This window comes from Oryx dammah, unplaced genomic scaffold (assembly GCF_014754425.2).
Source record: "Oryx dammah isolate SB20612 unplaced genomic scaffold, SCBI_Odam_1.1 HiC_scaffold_29, whole genome shotgun sequence".
Classification (NCBI taxonomy): Eukaryota; Metazoa; Chordata; class Mammalia; order Artiodactyla; family Bovidae; genus Oryx; species Oryx dammah.
In genome coordinates this window covers 59453937-59469409 of record NW_024070213.1, presented here as the reverse complement: position 1 = coordinate 59469409, position 15473 = coordinate 59453937, and the positions used below count along the sequence as shown (strand labels likewise).

The following is a 15473-nucleotide window of genomic DNA, read 5'->3' as shown; positions in this document are numbered from 1 at the left end:
TGGAGCTGGATTTCTTCTCTCTGGAGTGCAATGAAGTGACCAGTAATGGGTTATGAGATGTCAATGGTTTGGGAATAACTTTGAGCTGCCTGTATATTGAAGCTTAGGGATCTGTTCCTGTGTTGCTGGAGAATTTGTGTGGTATGTCTTGCTCTGGAATTTGTTGGCCCTTGGGTTGTGCTTGGTTTCAGTGTAGGTATGGAGACGTTTGATGAGCTCCTATCGATTAATGTTCCCTGGATTCAGGAGTTCTCTGATGTTCTCAGGATTTGGACTTAAGACTCCTGCTTCTGGTTTTCAGTTTTATTTTTACAGTAGCCTCAAGACTTCTCCATCTATACAGCACCGTTGATAAAACATCTAGGTTAAAGATGAAAAGTTTCTCCACATTGAGGGACACCCAGAGAGGTTCACTGTTTTTGAAGACAATGATCTGCTTTTCTGGGTGCCTGATGTCCTCTGCAAGCATTCAGAAGTTGTTTTGTGGAATTTACTCAGCGTTGAAATGTTCTTTTGATGAATTTGTGAGGGAGAAAGTGGTCTTCCCATCCTATTCCTCCGCCATCTTAGGACTGCCCTCCGATTCTTCCATTTTTTAGAATTCAGATCATTGTGAAACTCCCATTGATATATATTTATTTCCTGTTTGTTGTTTCATTATTTTAATTAGCCTGGAATAGCTATTTGGACAAATTTATTTTTAATACATATTTATTGTTTTTGACTTTTGTTTTATTTGATTCTGAGATTTATGGTCTTAATTTTTATAACTTTATTTTAGAGTACTGTTAGTAAAATTAGTATTATTATTACATAATGTATCTTCTGCATAACTTATATACTTTAAATATTATTACTTTACTACTTCTCTTAGATCATTGAAGAAAAGACTGGGTCAGAAGTGGAGACAAGTTTAATTACTTGGAAGTATATTTTATAGTTTCACAATAAGAGAAAACACCATGTATGAGTTTGGTTTGACAGAAGTTTGATTAAGGTGAGATTCAGTTCAGTTCAGTTCAGTTCAGTCATTCAGTCATGTCCAACTCTTTGCGACCCCATGAATCGCAGCATGCCAAGCCTCCCTGTCCATCACCAACTCCTGGAGTTCATTCAAACTCATGTCCATCAAGTCGATGATGCCATCCAGCCATCTCATCCTCTGTCGTCCCCTTCTCCTCCTGCCCCCAATCCCTCCCAGCATCAGAGTCTTTTCCAATGAGTCAACTCTTCACATGAGGTGGCCAAAGTACTGGAGTTTCAGCTTTAGCATCGTTCCTTCCAAAGAAATCCCAGGGTTTATCTCCTTCAGAATGGAATGGTTGGATCTCCTTGCAGTCCAAGGGACTCTCAAGAGTCTTCTCCAACACCATAGTTCAAAAGCATCAATTCTTCGGCGCTCAGCCTTTTTCACAGTCCAACTCTCACATGCATAGGATGCAGTATAAAATGTCTTTGAGAAGGATAAAATGATGAAATTATAGGTACAAAGCAATGAAATAATTAGAAGCTGTAGTTAAATATTTAGAAGATTTTCATTTTACTCTGATTGATGAAAACTTGGATTCTTTTGAGATAAATGTAATCCTCTTTATGGAGTTATTGAAAGCTTGCTTCACTTGCTTACTCCTCAGGGTGTAATTGAAGGGGTTCAAGAAAGGGGCCACAGCAGTGGTGGGCACCGAGACACCTTTATTTATGGCCATCTCTTCCTTTGCCGAGGGTTTGACATAGATGAAGATACAGCTTCTACAGGTGATGGAAACTACAATCATGTGAGATGAGCAGGTAGAAAAGGACTTTTTCCTTTGTTGGACTGAGGGAAGCCTCAGAATTGTCCTAATGATGTATGTGTAGGACAGAAATACACACACTAGGGTGGTAATGAGGGCAACTACAGCCACAAGGATAACCATTTGTTCTATTACCCAAGTATCTGAGCACGAGATCTTTAGAAGGAGACCTGCATTGCATCTAAATGATCGATGGCATAGGAATCATGGAATTCCAGTTGGAGACCCAAGCGAAGGGTGGGACAATGATCATCAAACCCAAAACTCAACAGCTGAGGACTAAGAAGGTGCAGACTCTATTGTTCATGATGGTCATGTAATGTGGGGGTTTACAGATGGCCACACAGTGGTCATAGTACACTAGTACATAGTACATAGGCTGCCAGCAGAAAAAATTCTGTTGCTCCAAACAGAATAATAAAAACATTTGACTTGTTCAAGCATTGTAGGTGATGGTATTGTCCCCAGCTGATATACTGTACAGAAACCTAGGAATACAGACAGTGGTAAATGAGACTTCCAAGAAGGAAAAATTTCTGAGGAAGAAGTACATAGGAGTTTTAAGATGGGAGTCTACCAGTGTGAGGGAACTTGTGATCATCAAGTTCCCTGTTACACTCAACCGGCAAGTGAGAAATAGAAAGATGAAAAGCAGGATTTGCAGTTGTGGGTCATTTGTCAGTCCCAGAAGGATGAAAGTTGTTATTGCTGTGTGGTTTTTCACCACTGAGTTTTGAAATCTATCCAGTTGACAAGTGAAAATCAAAGAGATTTTATGAGGAGGTTGGTATATGAATTCTGTAGCAAAACACTTTGCATTTACAGCTAAACAAACCAGTCTATATTTACTTATCCCATCACATCAGTCTACATTTCTTTATGCCTTCACATTGGTCTGCATTTAGTTAGCCCTTCACATTATAATCAGGATCATCACTGTTCTGATGGTCTTTCTGAATTTACAAGTGTGAGAGTGGATTATTCCTTTAGGATTTATGTTATTATCAAACCAACTTTTTCTCAGATCATTGCTCCTCAACATTTACAAATGTTTGTTAATTCATGACATGGACTAAATTTACAAAAAGGTAGGGAAAAAAGATGATACTACTTCATGTGTATTTAACCTTTTTTCATCCAAGACAAACCTTGGATATGGGATATATCCAGATGATGAAGATGAATTCTCTTCAACTGTTAGTTTCCAAGGATTCTTTAAAGAGTAAGATGTATTTCTCCTGGAAAACAAAGAAGAAAAATGACAAAACACAAGCCTGGATCATGACACTTTCCTCTGTCCATTTATTCTTTTCTACATGTTTTCCTATTCTTAATTCATATTGGTTTCAAGCACTACTATTTTATCTGTTGGAGAAGGAAATGGCAACTCACTTGAGCATTCTTGCCTGGAGAATCCCATGGACAGAGGAGTCTGCTGGGCTACTGTCCTTGGGGTCGCAAAGAGTTGGATATGACTGCGCGACTGAACACTCATTTTATCTGTAGTGTGAAGAAAGATTGTGTTATTTGCAAAAGAAATATGCTCATGTGCATTCATGTTAGTTTTCAGATAATTGGCTGTGGTTCCTGAAGCTCTGAAATGACAGCTTTTTAAATATCATCAAAATTATTCTTCCATGCTCTGCCTGTTTTCAATGCCTTTGATAAGATATTAGTGTCCTGTCATCTCACCTCATCCCTGCTCAGTTTATGTTTTAAGCTTCTTCAACCTGAACTTCAATTCCAATGGCCCCTTGTTCTTCTAACACCTATAAAACTTTTTATTATATTTGAAATCAATGGTGCAGTTTTGTAGCTATTTTACCTGGAGTCAAATGTTCTTTAAATTAAATTTCAGTCATTTTTCACATGTCAGAGTACTAACCACTATATGATCATGGGCAAGCAACTGGGGACCCAATTAGTCATTTTTCAAAGAGATCCCATACCATCATTCTGATTTTTTTAACTTTGAATCTTTTTTCACACAGACATGAGTTTGAGCAAACTCTGAGAGATAGTGAAAGACAGGAAAGCCTGGTGTGCTACAGGGGTCGCAAAGAGTCAGACATGACTTACCAACTGAACAGTAACAATTTGGTAGGTAGGTTATGTTTCCAGAATTGGACATGACTTAGTGGCTGACCAACAACAATGCCTTCTGAATATACAAAGATAGACTAGTATCCATATATATATATATTTGCACTTATGACACACAAATTTTTTGTAAATGTGTTGTTATTTTTAGGGTAGATGACTCCTCTGTGAATTTTTAATTTTTCAAATTGTAGCAAATCTCCAAAAGTGTTCCCAGTATATTTATTGAAAAAAATCTGCCTGTAAGTGGACCCACATAGTTCAAAATCTCATTATTCAGGAGTCAACCGAACAATATTAGTGTTATATTAGCGCTGGATTGGTTTCTTTTGTACTGATTCTCTCAGTTCAGTTCAGTTCAGTCACTCAGTCATGTCTGACTCTTTGTGACCCCATGAATTGCAGCACACCAGGCCTCCCTGTACATCACCAATTCCCGGAGTTCACTCAGACTCATGTTGATCAAGTCGATGATGCCATCCAGCCATCTCATCCTCTGTCGTCCCCTTCTCCTCCTGCCCCCAATCCCTCCCAGCATCAGAGTCTTTTCCAATGAGTCATTTCTTCGCATGAGGTGGCCAAAGTACTGGAGTTTCAGCTTTAGCATCAGTCCTTCCAAAGAAATCCCAGGGTTGATCTCCTTCAGAATGGACTGGTTGGATCTCCTTGCAGTCCAAGGGACTCTCAAGAGTCTTCTCCAACATCACAGTTCAAAAGCATCAATTCTTCGGCGCTCAGCCTTCTTCACAGTTCAACTCTCCCATCCATACGTGACTACAGGAAAAACCATAGCCTTGACTAGACGGACCTTAGTCGGCAAAGTAATGTCTCTGCTTTTGAATATGCTATCTAAGTTGGTCATAACTTTTCTTCCAAGAAGTGTCTTTTAATTTTATGGCTGCAGTCACCATCTGCAGTGATTTTGGAGGCCCCCAAAATAAAGTCTGACACTGTTTCCATTGTTTCCCCATCTATTTCCCATGAAGTGATGGGACCGGATGCCATGATCTTCGTTTCCTGAATGTTGAGCTTTAAGCCAACTTTTTCACTCTCCACTTTCACTTTCATCAAGGGGCTTTTTAGTTCCTCTTCACTTTCTGCCATAAGGGTGGTGTCATCTGCATATTTGAGGTTATTGATATTTCTCCCTGCAATCTTGATTCCAGCTTGTGTTTCTTCCAGTCCAGCGTTTCTCATGACGTACTCTGCATATAAGTTAAACAAGCAGGTTGACAATATACAGCCTTGTCCTTTTCCTATTTGGAACTAGTCTGTTGTTCCATGTCCAGTTCTAACTGTTGCTTCTTGACCTGCATACAGATTTCTCAAGAGGCATTACAGGTGGTCTGGTATTCCCATCTCTTTCAGAATTTTCCACAGTTTATTGTGATCCACACAGTCAAAATTTTGGCATAGTCAATAAAGCAGAAATAGATGTTTTTCTGGAACTCTCTTGCTTTTTTCATGATCCAGCGGATGTTGGCAATTTGATCTCTGGTTCCTCTGCCTTTTCTAAAACCAGCTTGAACATCAGGAAGTTCACGTTTCATGTATTGCTGAAGCCTGGCTTGGAGAATTTTGAGCATTACTTTGCTAGTATGTGAGATGAGTACAATTGTGAGGTAGTTTGAGCATTCTTTGGCATTGCCTTTCTTTGAGACTGGAATGAAAACTGAACTTTTCCAGTCCTGTGGCCACTGCTGAGGTTTCTAAATTTGCTGGCATATTGAGTGCAGCACTTTCACAGCATCATCTTTCAGGATTTGAAAGCGCTCAACTGGAATTCCATCATCTCCACTAGCTTTGTTCATAGTGATGCTTTCTATGGCCCACTTGACTTCACATTCCAGGATGTCTGGCTCTAGATGAGTGATCACACCATCGTGATTATCTGGGTCGTGAAGATTCTTTATGTACAGTTCTTCTGTGTATTCTTGCCACCTCTTCTAATATCTTCTCCTTCTGTTAGGTCCCTACCATTTCTGTCCTTTATTGAGCCCGTCTTTGCATGAACTGTTCCCTTGGCATCTCTAATTTTCTTGAAGAGATCTCTAGTCTTCCCCATTCTGTTCTTTTCCTCTATTTCTTTGCATTGATCGCTGAAGAAAGCTTTCTTATCTCTTCTTGCTATTCTCTGGAACTCTGCATTCAGATGCTTATATCTTTCCTTTTCTCCTGTGCTTTTTGCTTCTCTTCTTTTCACAGCTATTTGTAAGGCCTCCCCAGACAGCCATTTTGCTTTTTTGCATTTCTTTTCCGTGGGCATGGTCTTGATCCCTGTCTCCTGTATAATGTCATGAACCTCATTCCATAGTTTCTTAGGCACTCTATCTATCAGATCTAGGCCCTTAATTCTATTTCTCAGTTCCTCTGTACAATCATAAGGAATTTGATTTAGGTCATACCTGAATGGTCTAGCGGTTTTCCTTACTTTCTTCAATTTAAGTCTGAATTTGGTAATAAGGAGTTCATGATCTGAGCCACAGTCAGCTCCTGGTCTTGTTTTTGTTGACTGTATAGAGCTTCTCCATCTTTGGCTGCAAAGAATATAATCAATCTGATTTTGGTGTTGACCATCTGGTGATGTCCATGTGTAGAGTCTTCTCTTGTGTTGTTGGAAGAGGATGTTTGCTATGACCAGTGCATTTTCTTGGCAACACTCTATTAGTCTTTGCCCTGCTTCATTCCACATTCCAAGGCCAAATTTGCCTGTTACTCCAGGTGTTTCTTGACTTCCTACTTTTGCATTCCAGTCCCCTATAATGCAAAGGACATCTTTTTTGGGTGTTAGTTCTAAAAGTTCTTGTAGGTCTTCATAGAACCATTCAACTTCAGCTTCTTCAGCATTACTGGTTCAGGCATAGACTTGGATTCATAGACTGATTCTCTATTAGAAGCCAAATATAGAAAGGATTTTCTATTACCCCTGGGAGGTGGGAGTACTGCTGAGTTTTTAAAATATAATAGAATCTCAAGAGTTTGGAATCAGACACACTGGAAAAAAAACTCTGACTTATATAGAGATCCATAACAATATTCATAAATTATCAACTTCATAGTTATTATTAAACTGTTACTCATACTGCAAAATAGTTTCCTGTTCCATTTTCACAGCCACTGATCTCATTGTCTCATGAACCGACTATGACTAAATCACAGTTATACAGTTAATATTGTTTCTCTTACTAGAGAAGCAATATTATTTGGAAAGGAGAACAAAATGTTATTCTGATTGTCTCCAGTTCAGTTCAATCCAGCTCAGTAGTGTCCAACTCTTTGAGACCCCATGGACTGCAGCACTCCAGGCTTCCCTGTCCATCACCAACTCCTGGAGCTTGTTCAAACTCATGTTCATTGAATTGGTGATGCCATCCAAACATCTCATCTTCTGTCATCCCCTTCTCCTCCTGCCTTCTATCTTTCCCAACATCAGGGTACTTTCCAATGAGTCAGTTCTTCACATCAGGTGGCCAAAGTATTGGAACTTCAGCTTCAACATGTCCTTCCAATGAATATTTAGGACTCATTTCCTTGAGGCTTGACTGTTTTGATCTCCTTGCAGTTCAAGGGACTCTCAGGAGTCTTTTCCAACACCATAGTTCAAAAGCATCAATACTTTGGTGTTCAGCTTTCTTTATGGTCCAACTCTCACATCCATACATGAGTAGTGGAAAAACCATGGCTTTGACTATCTGGACCTTTGTTGAAAAAGTAATGTCTCTGTTTTTTAATATGTTGTCTAGTTTTGTCATAGCTTTTTTTTTAAGGAGCAATCATCTTTTAATTTCATGGCTGTAGTTACCATCTGGAGTGATTTTGGAGCCCCCCCAAAATAAATATCTCACTGTTTCCATTGTTTCCCCATCTATTTGCCATGAAGTGATGGGACCAGATGCCATGGTCTTTGTTTTTTGAATGTTGAGTTTTAAGACAGCTTTCCACTGATTGTCTCAATGGCAAAAGTTACCTACTATTTGACCTGTAGTTTGTTTTTTAATTTTTCCTATTTTCTAAGATGATCCTTTATCCAAACTTTAAATTTAATAAACTTTTGTTCTCTTCTTCTTCAGAAATACAATATTGCTTTTAATCATCTTTTCCATCTTCATATTCTATTAAATAAGTGTGAATATATCTTCTCATTTTTCAGAAGACAAGAATCTTTCATTCTCCTAATTTATACTGGTCTTATCCTTTCATAAACCTTCCCAGAAATGAAAGGGCAAAGGTGATGTTTATCTTAATGGCCTCTTTTCTCCCAGCTCACCACCTAAAAGCCCAGCCTCTCTCTGCCTGACTTCTCAAGGTGTACTTGGCTGTGCATTGATGGTATTGTAAGGTAAGCCTTGACTGTTGACTTTTCTCTCCATATATGCAGGTGCCTGACTTATGCTTTGACAGTCAGGGAATCCACTTCAAAAAAGGCTTCCATAAACACATTTCCAGTCACCAGACTAGGTAAAGATCCAGGCCAACATCACCCTCCACGCCTCCTGTCAGGCTCCTTTGTTCTAGAGAGCTTGAAAGTGAAGTGAAAGTGTTAGTTGCTAAACCTTGTCCAACTCTTTGTAACCCCATGGACTGTAGCCTGCCAGGCTCCTCTGTCCATGGGATTCTCTAGGAAAGAATACTGGAGTGGGTAGCCATTCCCTTCTCCAGGGCATCTTCCCCACCCAGGGATTGAACCTGGGTCTCCTGGATTGCAGGCAGTTTCTTTACAGTCTGAATAACTGATCATTTGTTTCTCTTGTTTTTTTTTTTTTTTTTTCTCTTCCCAGGCTTTACAATTCCTCACCTCTGTCTTAAGTTCACCATTAAAGAGTAAGCACTTGAGACTCTAGTCCTGATCTTGGACCCCAATAGAAGAAGAATACCTAGTCTCCTCTCTCCCTTTTCCATTTCTCTTCCCATCACCTCAGTGTGTGGCAGCAAGTGTGTCATATGCTTTCCAGGATCTGTAAGAAATATATATTTTTAAAGTTTTCTGATGGTTATGGCTAAAGGGAGACTAGTAATCATAAGAGCCACAGGTCCAGTCTTATCCATAGGCTGAGGTTTGTGCAAACCATGCCTGGACTCCTACACTCTGAAATTCTCCTGAACTTACTCTTCTTAAATAATGAAGCAACACTGAACTTTTCTGTCACCCCTGCCTCCCACTGAAGCATGTCCACTTACTTCTGTGTCAGGAGTTGCTTCCACCTGGCTATTGGGAAATCTGAGACAGCCTATTTTAAATAGAAATATTCCATCCAGGGTCTACTATCTGTCAAGCACAGAGCTAGGTTCTGTATTATAAAACTCATTCAACTTATACTAGAATTCTCACTGTAGCTATTTATTAATGTGCTACCCTCTTCTTCCATAAAAATTTGCTTTTAACTACATTATTTAATGTGTGTTACTCTGAATAGGATTCATCAAGGAGGTTCACAATATAGATTTCTCTTCTCAGAGAGACCTAAAATTTTTTAACCAGGTAGTGGGGTGGAGAGTTTAGGTGCCCATGAAAAAATAAAATTAGACTATTTTGGTATGATGATCAAGAGTTTTATATGCATATTAATGCTTGAGATGCACCAAGACAATTAAGGAAGTGTGTTGCCTTACTTGGACATCATCACTTACATCTACACTTCCCTTCCAATCAGGCTTCCCTTGATATCACATGCAATCACTTATTATATCTATATACATTATAATTTCAGATACATATGAAAGAGGAGAAGGCAGCTTCTTCCCCTGTATTATGAGTTTTATTTTGTTGATATTATCTGTGACAATTATATATATTCTTCAGCAAGAAGAAAAAGGTCTATTTTTGTTCAGGGAGCAATAACTGGTATTAATTATTTATAATGACAGGAAAATTTGTCACAATGAAAACATTCTCTGGGTTCCTGCTGTTTCTCCATCATTGAATTAAATAGTCTTTCCCTGGAAACATCGATTAGTTGGTTATATGTACAGTTTTTCACTCCATTGGTTTTAAAATATTTCCCACAAATGACATGAACCTCTGCATCTGGAAAAACTAAGTCCTCTCTTCCTTTGGACATGTGCCTTATAAAATCCCTTGAGGTACATATGGCAAGGCCAACCTTGCTTTAAATGAATTATCACAGGAAAATGGACATTCATGCAGAGAACCTAATGAAAAACTCTGAAAAGGGAAATGTGCAGATCTGGCACAACTAAGATGAAGACACTAACAAAGCTAATGGCCAACATCATTTAGTGACAGCCTAGCAATTAAATTAAGACTTTTCAAAACACCAATATGTAATGGAAACTGTTTCCTTTGGTGACCCTTCCACCCCCTAAAGGAGTAGTCTCTTTTCAAGCCTCTCATACCAATCAATAACTTGTACAAGGAGAGAAAAAGAATGTTCTTTGTTTTCAAACTCTGTGAGATTTTTCCTGTCTCTTCAATACTTTTTGCTATGTGATTCCTATTTTGCCTTTGTTAGGTAAGATCAATTTATTCACAGTTTCTCTTTTAAGCAAATAAGACAACATACTAATAGTCCATGATGCCTTATTCTTTGACTTGTCCTTGATTGTGTTTTCTCTAAGAATTAATTTTCTCTTAACTACTTCAAGATGGCAAAAAGGTAGAATAAGCTGTGAAGTAACTAAAATCTGTTATCCCTGAGGTCGTCTTTTTCTAATGCTTCTCCTTCTGAATGCACACCACGCCAAAACTGTTAGTGAAATACTCTACTTAACCTTGCTTTATCCTCTGCAGTGCCTCATAAACAGCAAAAAGCATATCTCTTTGCTGAGTCATCAAATTACTGTCTGTTGAGTAAGTTAGATATTTAGGGCTTCCCAGGTGGCTCTCTTCTTGCCTGGAAAATCCCATGGATGGAGGAGCCTGGTGGGCTGCAGTCCATGGGTCGCTAGGGGTCGGGCATGACTGAGCGACTTCACTTTCACTTTTCACTTTCATGCATTGGAGAAGGAAATGGCAACCCACTCCAGTACTCTTGCCTGGAGAATCTCCAAGAACTGAAGAGCCTGGCAGACTACAGTCCATAGGGTCGCCTAGAGTCTGACACAATTGAAGCGACTTAGCCTGCACAAAATAGATGCTGAGGAAAAATTAAAATATTTCTGCTTAAATTTTTCATCATAAAATAAGTCTAGAATTTAGATGAACAATTTAGAAAACGTTGACATTTTAAGCAGTGTAATATTCTTTTGGGGTATAAATTCCAGGGATTTGAAAGGAGTTTTTCTGTGTATTCTTGAATTAAACTGCATGGGTGCCAACTTCTCAGTGTAAAAATATAGCCCTGGTTATGACCTGAATTTTACAAAGTACTGTTGGATAATTCATATTATGTCTATTACAAGTTTCCATATTACAAACTGAAACAAGTTTAAGTACATCATACAAGAAAATAACAACATATATTTCTTTCTCTTATCCCTCAAAAGAGAAAATAGTTCTCCTAGCTTCCTTATGGTACTTATTCATGTAACAGTTTTTCCTGGCTTCAGCTGGCAGCTCCTTACTGTGTTTGCCTGTGTGTGATAAAGGAGATGCACCTCTGCACTGGTATCACAAGATCTTTCAGTTCAGTTCAGTTCAGTTGCTCAGTCATGTCTGACTCTTTTGACCCCGGGGACTGCAGCATGCCAGGCCTCCCTGTCCATCACCAACTCCCGGAGTTTACTCAAACTCGTGTCCATTGAGTTGGTGATGCCATCCAACCATCTCATCCTCTGTTGTCCCCTTCTCCTTCTGCCTTCAATCTTTCCCAGCATCAAGGTCTTTTCCAGTGAGTCAGTTCTTCGCATCATGTGGCCAAAGTATTGGAGTTTCAGCTTCAACATCAGTCCTTCCAATGAACATTCAGGACTTATCTTTAGGATGGACTGTTTGGAACTCCTTGCAGTCCAAGGCACTCTCAAGAGTCTTCTCCAACACCACAGTTCAAAAGCATCAATTCTTCAGCGTTCAGCTTTCTTTATAGGCCAACTCTCACATCCATACATGACTACTGGAAAAATCATAGCCTTGACTAGGCGAACCTTTGTCAGCAAAGTAATGTCTCTGCTTTTTAACATAATATCTAGGTTGGTCATACTTACTTACTTACTTACATACATACTAACTCCTTTTCCAAGGAGTAAGCGTCTTTTTATTTCATGGCTGCAGTCACCATCTGCAGTGATTTTGGAGCCCAAGAAAATAAAGTCTGCCACTGTTTTGCCATGAAGTGATGGAACCAGATGCCATGATCTTAGTTTTCTGGATGTTGAGCTTTAAACCAAGTTTTTCCCTGTCCTCTTTCACTTTCATCAAGAGGCTTTTTAGATTTTCTTCACTTCCTGCCATAAGGGTGGTGTCATCTGCATATCTGAGGTTACTGATATTTCTCCCGGCAATCTTGATTCCAGCCTGTGCTTCTTCCAGCCCAGCATTTCTCATGATGTACTCTGCTTATATGTTAAATAAGCAGGGTGACAATATACAGCCTTGATGTACTCCTTTTCTTATTTGGAACTAGTTTGTTGTTCCATGTCCAGTTCTAATTGTTTCTCCCTGACCTGCATACAGATTTCTCAAGAGGCAGGTCAGGTGGTCTGGTATTCCCATCTCTTTCAGAATTTTCCACAGTTTATTGTGATCCACACAGTCAAAGGTTTTGGCATAGTCCATAAAGCAGAAATAGTTGTTTTTCTGGAACTCTTTTGCTTTTTCGATGATCCAGCAGATGTTGGCAATCTAATCTCTGGTTCCTCCGCCTTTTCTAAAACAAACTTAAACATCTGGAAGTTCATGGTTCACGTATTGCTGAAGCCTGGCTTGGAGAATTTTGAGCATTACTTTACTAGCATATGAGATGAGTGCAATTGTGTGGTAGTTCGAACATTCTTTGGCATTGCCTTTGTTTGAGACTGGAATGAAAACTGACCTTTTCCAGTCCTGTGGCCACTGCTGAGTTTTCCAAATTTGCTGGCATATTGAGTGCAGCACTTTCACATCATCATCTTTCAGAACTTGAAACAGCTCAATGGGAATTCCATCACCTCCACTAGCTTTGTTCATAGTGATACTTTATAAGGTCCAGTTGATTTCACATTCCAGGATATCTGGCTCTAGGTGATTGATCACACTACCATGATCATCTAGGTCATGAAGATTTTTTTTTTTTACAGTTCTTCTGTGTATTCTCACCACCTCTTCTTAATATCTTCTGCTTTTGTTAGGTCCCTACCATTTCTGTCCTTTATTGAGCCCATCTTTGCATAAAATGTTCCCTTGGTATCTCTGATTTTCTTGAAGAGATCTCAAGTCTTTCCCATTCTAGTGTTTTCCTCTATTTCTTTGCACTGATCACTGAGGAAGGCTTTCTTCTATTTCTCCTCGCTATTCTTTGGAACTCTGCATTCAAGTGGGTATATCTTTCCTTGTCTTCTTTGCTTTTGGCCTCTCTTCTTTTCACAGCTATTTGTAAGGCTTCCTCAGACAGCCATTTTGTCCTACATTTTCTTTCTAGTTACCTTTGGGGAGTCTTCAATACTGCCTTTTCCATTTTCATATCAGGTAGAGACTCTCATTAAAGACTCTCTTATTTTAAACTTTGGAAACACTTTACTTTGGACTCTGTCATGAGGGAAGAGGACCTTAAGTAAGGGGGTGAGGAGAACAAAAGGAATTCCTTTGAGATCTGGAAGAACTATGACGGTTCTAAGCAGGGAGTTGGCTTTCCTACTCCAACATTAAGGACATTTACAGTCTTCTGTTCAATCTTCTAGAGGTGCCCTGGATCATCTGAATGAATAAAGTAAGTAATCCTCAGTAACCTAGGTTCTGACATCACTAATGAACCTTTTTTTTTTTTTTTTTTTTGCTTAATGAACTTTGGCAAAGCAAGACAAACAAGCGACAGCAGGGACACTGTTTTTTGAGAGGGTAGATGGAAGAACAGCATCACACAGAGGACAGGTTCCCATTTTACTAATAGAAAAACAAACAGACAAACAGATTTAATCCCCTACTACATTTCCTAAAAATATGAGGTTTTAATAATTAACCTATTTTGCTTTCATTTTGGATTTTCCACAACATCTTATGAACTTTTTGATCAATCTAAACTAATCTAGCTTTATTTATTATTAGGATTTATGTTATTGGAGACTATATTATAGGATTTGGCTATTATCATGTCAAGAACTATTCAAATTTTTGGTCTAGGACATAGAAGATGTTAAAAGAGTACATTTGATTAAAATTTATAAAAGTTATGATTTTATATGTAGAACTTCATGTGAGAATGAATCATACTGAGAAAGTACTATTATGTAACTACACATAGATTTAGTTCTGTGTATTTTATTATTTTATGTTTATCCCCTTTACTATTCATTTTTTTAAACTAATGTATGTGATATATATGTGATAAACCAGTATTTTGGCAATTAGTAAAGGTCATGATCTTAATAAATATATCTTATAACAAGTTATATTTTTGCTCTAAGAATTTTCAAAAGCATATAACCATATTAGGAATAAATTATGGTTTGTTTATATGGATTTACCAATGGAATTTACCTTACCGTAGAGTTGTATTATTGTATAGCTTTAAAATGAAACTTTTATTTTTAAATGAACTCAATTTTGCATGAAAAACAGTGTAGAGTCATTCAGATATCCATACTACTGGTCAAGAAATAGAACAATCCCTGTACCTTAGAAACCTTCTGTTTGTCCTCTGTAATCACATCCTTCTCAACTGCTGACTGATGAAGTAATGGACCACTTAGTTACTGTTTGCACTCTTCTTCAACCTGCTCTGTGCTGGAGGAGGCTGACCTGTGAGGATCAGGCACAAGCTCCTTTTTCCAGTGGACTTGACTTTCTTTAACCATTGAGAGCCCCTTGTAATATCATTGTCAAGTCTTATATCAAGATTATAGTTTTCATTTTTTAAAATTTGTACATACTCTTTTAGCTATGCCTGGAAATCTGTGTAGAACTAGCTATTAATTCTTTCATATATATTTGCTAAATACTTTGCTGAAACCATTAGATTCTGGATTTTTTAATGAGTTGTAATAAGTATACAAGTATTCAGATTTTATATATTTTCTGTACCAGTTATAATACATTTTATAGAACAACACTATTTTCAAACTTACTGGCAAAATTATAACTATCCTACTTTTATGTCTATATTTATGTGCAGTGATATGCTCTCTATTTCCCAATACAATGCTTTGATTTCTTCTAAATCACTCAAAAATTATTTAATTATCTCAGTAATCCACTTATTTTCTTTTGCCTTGCAGCCTTTCATTTTCTGCTCATTATTTTGGTTTTCTGTTTTTCTATAATTTCTGCTTTATTACTACTTTTTCTTTGCAGTTTAGTTAGGTTTAATATCTTGCCTATCTCCTTTGCATTAATGCTTAGATAATTGGTTTCAAGATTGTATTAATTTTTTTTTCTAATGGGATTTGGACTCCAAATATGCTGCTAGTCATCACTTTTTCTGTATCTTACAAATTTGATACTTCATAACTTCATATGACAGAGGAGCTCGGCAGGCTACAGACCACGGGGTC

The 15473-nt window shown here is 38.2% G+C and overlaps 1 pseudogene; it reads right to left on the bottom strand.

Annotated features, from left to right (window-relative positions):
* Nucleotides 1–1535: 1535 nt before the first annotated feature.
* Nucleotides 1536–14777, bottom strand: LOC120858046 (annotated as a pseudogene).
* Nucleotides 14778–15473: the final 696 nt, after the last annotated feature.